Here is a 5,976-nt window from a genome sequence, read left to right as displayed (position 1 = left end):
GAAGTGGCCAGTGATTATTGTTTAGTTGGTTTATGATTCTATTGGTGTAAGAGTAACCTTCATTCTGAATGCTTTGCTCGGGTGATGATAGTGGTAATATAGGTAGTGATAGCTTGTTGGATGTAGGCAATTGTAGTGGTAATACAGACAGAGATAGCTTGCTGGATGAAGTTTCCAAGGAGCTCAAGTCAATCAAATTTTCTTATTCCAAAGCTAGCTTGCTAGACGAAGTTTCCCAGGAGCTCAATTGACTCATTTTTCTTATTTTATATCTCTCCAAAAGGTCTTCCTAGAAAGATAATTGTATGAGGTATGCCTGGGAGCCTGTCAGATGTTTGCTCGGAGTCTAGTTTTCCAGAGAACTACCTGTTTTTTCTATGAAATTCATCGAGACCATGAATTGAGTAGTAGTGGGCGACCTATGGATAGGAAGCCAGGTCCTCCACACTCCACCAAGAGAAACTCCTCCCACTATCACCTCTCACCACCGTCATCGTTGGTGCCCTCTGACATCTCCAACCCATTGGGTCCTTCAAGTACCAGTTGCACTTATGACGTGCATGGACAACTCCAAAGATACTCATGAAGGCAACACCCCTCTCCCTTTCCCAAGGCATCCTATTTGAGCACCATATCCCTTTTCCCACCAATGAAAGATCTTTCCTCTACACAACATGCTGTAGGGTTGGGACTTCAAGGAGGACGACACCCAAGGAGGAGATAAGGGGAGAACTCTCTCGATATAGTGGAGGACATTCTTTGGTGTAGCACATTATCTCTTATATCATTCTTTTTAGGCATTTTGGTATACAGTGTTACGCTCGTGGTGTTTTTTCTCTCTCTCTCTCTATGTGAGTAAGGTGAGTGAGTGGTCAGTGGTGGGTGTGCTGTGAGTGAGTAGCCTGTCGGGATACTGCGGTTCTAGGAGGTGTTCAAAGAGCATGGTAGACGGTGTGGAGCATAGGTCTTTCATTTCTAGCCCAGTGAGGTTGACCCATCCTTGGCGGGTATACTTTACTACTAAGAGGATCCACACTCTCTTCCCCCCAACTATAGTGTTTGTGTAGGTAGTCAAAGAGTTCCCTAAGCGAGCCGACGGAGTCATCCACAGAAAGAAGATGGTGGAAGGGATTAGGATATGCTTTAGAACCACAATCTTGGAGGCTATACTGTTTTATAGACCTTTCCATTTGGCAAAATGCATTTTGATCTTGTCCATGACCTAGGACTAGTCATCTCTGATGCATGCTAACTCCAAAGCCCATTGGGATCCCTAACAGTCTAAATATTATGCCATTAGGGATAGTCTGGCATCCTTGATCAAGAAGCCATTGAGGAGGCTCTTAAGAGTTCTAATACCTATTTTAGTGTGATTAATAAGGGACCCAGAAGACTATTTTAGTGTGATTAATGAGGGACCCAAAAGACTATTTTAGTGTGATTAATGAGGGACCCAGAAGCCAAGCAGAATGTTTGGAGGCACTCCTAGAATGCCTAGATGGATTGGGGTCATTATGAATCAAACTATTTGTGTCATCTACAAACTGCTAAAGACATAGTTGCTTTTGGTCCCTTGGGAGATTAATCTCTCTCAACTTTTGAACTTGTATTACATTCTCAACCATCCAACCAAGAGCATCAACTAAAATAGCAAAAAATAAAGGGGCAAGGGGGAAACCCTGCCTAATAGATCTATGTAGTGTGAATGGGGGGGATATTTGCATGTAATAGCCACCCTAGCACTTGCATTCCTAAGCAGGGTTTGAATTGCCTTTATAAATCTCTACCTGATACCCATGTCTTGGAGAGATTGCATAATAAACTCCCATTCCATTCTATCATATGTTTTATCAAAGTCAATTTTGAAGAAGATGAAGTCCTTGGTTAGAGCTATGTGCATATTATATCCCGTCCCAAAGAGCAATAATGGCATCCATAATGTATCTAACAAAACCTCTCTGCTCATTTCTAACAAAACCTTTCTGCTCGTTAGGCCCCCTTTTGTGGATTAGCTTTCTACTCATTTCCATAATGAATTTGCCATAAATAAAACATTTATGTTCTTTAGGCCCCTTTTGTGGATTAGCTTAATCACACCCTCATTGATTTGGCGAGGGAGGGCACCAAAGGAAAGGGATTCCTTCCAAACTTGAATTAGATAGGGGATCAAGATTTTCTTGAAGCATTTGAAAAACTCACTAGGCATGCCATCTAGTCCAAGACTCTTGCCATTCTTAAGGGAATTTATGGCTACCCCTAATTACTCCTCACTCAGACCCCTATCAAGCATTGCGGCCAAAGAAGCAGGAACTATTTTGTTTTGACACACATAGCAAATTTAGCACAAGCTTCTTATTTTGCAACAGATCTGAGAGGTGGTGAAGTGAAAATTTTCTCATAATAAGAGTGAACTACTACCAATTTTTCCTCAATTGTTGTGACACAGCCAAGTTCCCCCTGTATGTCCCTCAGCATGGAGATAGTGTCTTTTTCCTTTTTCATTTTAAAGCAATTGAAGGTTTCTTTGGTTAGTTTGTCCCCCTTCCTTGCCCACAATTCTCTCAAAAAGAGTTAGGTCTGAGCATTTTCAATTTCCTCCTCTCTTCTCAGGTCAGCCTTTACAGCTAGGTATAGGTAGGTCTTGGCAGCACAATTTCCATTCATCATTGACGTCTTTCTTAAGCAATTCCAGTTGTCTGAGTTTGGCTTTCTTCCTGGCAATCCTATGTATGTCCCTTTGGACTTTTACATGTCTTAGAAACTGTTGTGTTTTCTTGACTGCTTGAGACGAGGCTCAAGCACGTGATATCAAGGAGTGGAATACCCTACAGAAAATCTTTTGTATTTCCTCTTGCACTATAGGGAGATTGAACAATGATGGGTCAACGTGGAACCACCCAATTTAAACTTGGTTCCCTGCTTTAAGAATGGATATACGAGAATCGATTTGTGGTCGAATATGTGGGTAGAGTTGAGGACTCTAATTGTGGAGTTAACTAGTCCTTAGCAAGGGAACCACTCATATAACATTGATCCAACCTTGCTTTGTGGAGCTAGGAGTCTGATTGAAGCCATATTTGGTAGTGATGTGTGTGAACACGCTAGGACCAGTTGGGGCACTCTTTTTTCCCCATTCTAATATATACCCATCTTGGGGTATAATTATCATAGTTGTACGGAACACATTTATTATCTATCTATCATCTCATTGTGTGCTCCCTTGAGCTTCTCCACTTTGTGTGTATGTGTGTGCACATGCGCGCACATTCCTACAACCCTATTTCTAACATTTGGTATCAAAGCATACACTCCTCACCCATGTGTTGTTCCTACCCTTCACCCTGGGTCACCTATCTTTTGGATCAAGGAGCCTTTTTTGGCAAAGAGAGAGAGGGCCTTGAAGTGTTTAGTACTTTGTACTGTGATTTGGCGGGGTCAGATTTCCTTTTTAGGCACATTTTGGGGCTGTTTGTGGGATTTTCAATTTTCTACAGACATCTTCGGGTACCGGATTTGCACCATTCTTCATCAGATTCTGGAGTAGTTTTGTCAAATCTACTATAAATGGGTGTGCAAATACATGAGAAAGCATCAGAAGGCTTCACTTTAGCGACATCAATCTCTACATCTTACGAGTAAAATTTCTATACTCTACATTTCTTTCATACACCTTGTAGGTCTCCATTGTGTCAGAGCAAACTTATTAGTAGCCACCTTGGTTGCATTAAAGAGCACTCGACACTTTGCAGGTTGCATGATTACTTGCTTGGGTATTATTAGAAATAAAAGACAATGATGTATTTTGGATGTTATTTGTTAAGGATAAGCTTGACAGGACCAACTACTCATTATGGTCCTATATGATGTGGCATGTATTGGTAGCCAAAAGGCTATGGAATGTTGTGGTTGGTATTGATAAACTTCTTGGCTCCTCTAATGAACATGATGTAGAAGGTGTTGAAGTATACAAGTGAATAGGGTGTGTGCGGGAACAAGCCTTGGCTAGAGGCTATAAAAGAGAATGTCTAAATCTGAGAGAGAACCTATGAAAAGGTGAGAAGAATCTACTAGGAGAGAATAAAGGGTAGCATGAGGAGATTTAGGAGGTGTGGAGATATTCTAGGAGAGGTGGAGAGAATCAAGCAAAAGAGGTGGAGTGAATCAAGGAGAAATCAGTGGGATTAGATGCTTGGATGTAAACTCTATAAACTGAGGCATTGGCCTAATGAGAATTTGGTGGTTTTTGATTATCCATGCCTACATTAAGCTATCAATTAATTGCTCACTAATCATGTATTAATTATCATCTAATCTCTTTGTTAATAATGTTGATTCTAGCGTTTGATCCACCATAGCTCATCACATTGTTGTAATTTTAACATGGTATCAGAGCGTAGCCTAAAATCCATCAAGTTTATGAGCCTATTATCTAACGAATTAGGATTAATAGATAATTAAAAAATAATCACTTTTTTAGTTATTTTCAACTAGCCCACTGTACCCCCAGCCAGTGGAGGGGCTTGATCTCCCTCCAGGAGCAACATTAGCTCAAGCCACTTTAGCCAAACATAGCTAACACTCTTGTGCTCCAGCACATCCAAACAAAATCGCAAATCACCTACTGAAGCTGTCGATTTTTGCTGATTTACAGGCGCCCTTTTTCTTAGGAGAAATTGAAATATCTGCTTCACCAGATGCAATGGGTCTAATTCCTCTTGGCCCTAGGGGTTTTCAAGGGTGCTCTACAAGTTGGTGTAGTCAGAATTTGATTTGATCAAGTCTACAGTGAGATCCAAGCTCTTCATCAAATCTGCAGATGACTTTGGTAAAACAGAGATTAAGCATTCAATGTTTGGTCAAATCTTATGTTTCTTGGCTTAATCCTCTACTAGACTAATTACTATTGATGGCCTTGAAAGTATTTGAGCTCATTTGAACTCTAAGGCCTCAGATCTAGGCTCCCCGCATACTCTGTTTTTTGCACACAAAATAGAGAATTAATTTGTTAATCAATGCTAATCACTATTTTTTAGTGAAATTGAGGGTTCAAATTAACCATTAGGTATCTGATGCAGATCCCTATAACTTTAGATTGCGATTCGGAGATGGTTTGATACTCCAACCATTCCGTACAAATTGGTTACCCTTGATTTAATATAATAACTGGTAAAATTATGCTGATAAATTTTTGGTAATCATCATTTTGCATTTAACCCTTGGTTAATGCCTGAAAATCACACTCAAATTCAAGATTATTCACAGCCAGAGTTGCATTTGGGAATGTGCATAAGAATGAATGCTATATACATTATGTATTGGGCACATTACATCAGTGTAAAAATGGGATCAGACACTGCCCTTGTCTCCAGAATAAGGCAAGAGGTAAGACCTCCCACATAGATTTGGGTTTGCATTGCATAATGACACAAGATAAACATCAAAAGACTAAAAGAACTGTCAACAAAACATTTAAACATGTTGCTCACATATGGAGCAAGAACTGACGGACAAGCTCATGGCCCCAGCCATGAAAGAAGAAGAACATCTTTTTTTGAAGAGGAGGATCCACACCAAGAAGAAGAGCTAGAGGAAGCATTGAAGGAAGACATGGACACGAGAAGAGAAGCTACCACAACAAGAATACTGAAAGAAGAGGAAGACATGGACGTGTGAAGAGAAGCTACCACGACAAGAAGATTGAAGACAAGAGAAGATGTGAGCTCCAAAGAGTGAGGAGCCATGTGAAAATCTCAAAGAGAGAGAGAGAGAGAGAGAGAGAGAGAGAGAGAGAGAGAGAGAGAGAAACCCCACAACCCAATGTAACCTGCCCCAACAGAGTAAAACCACCTCTGAGCCACCGATGATGTAGGCCATGTGGTAGATGTATGTGTGAGCACTTTAGTCAAGGTCACGGGCACTTATAGTAGCCTTGGACACGTAGAGAGAGGGTGTCAAGGACTATGAGTTTAGGGACTT

Source organism: Cibotium barometz, chromosome 19 (genome assembly GCF_041138505.1).
Source record: "Cibotium barometz isolate CiBa-2024 chromosome 19, ASM4113850v1, whole genome shotgun sequence".
Classification (NCBI taxonomy): domain Eukaryota; kingdom Viridiplantae; phylum Streptophyta; class Polypodiopsida; order Cyatheales; family Cibotiaceae; genus Cibotium; species Cibotium barometz.
Note: the sequence above shows the minus strand (reverse complement) of the source record.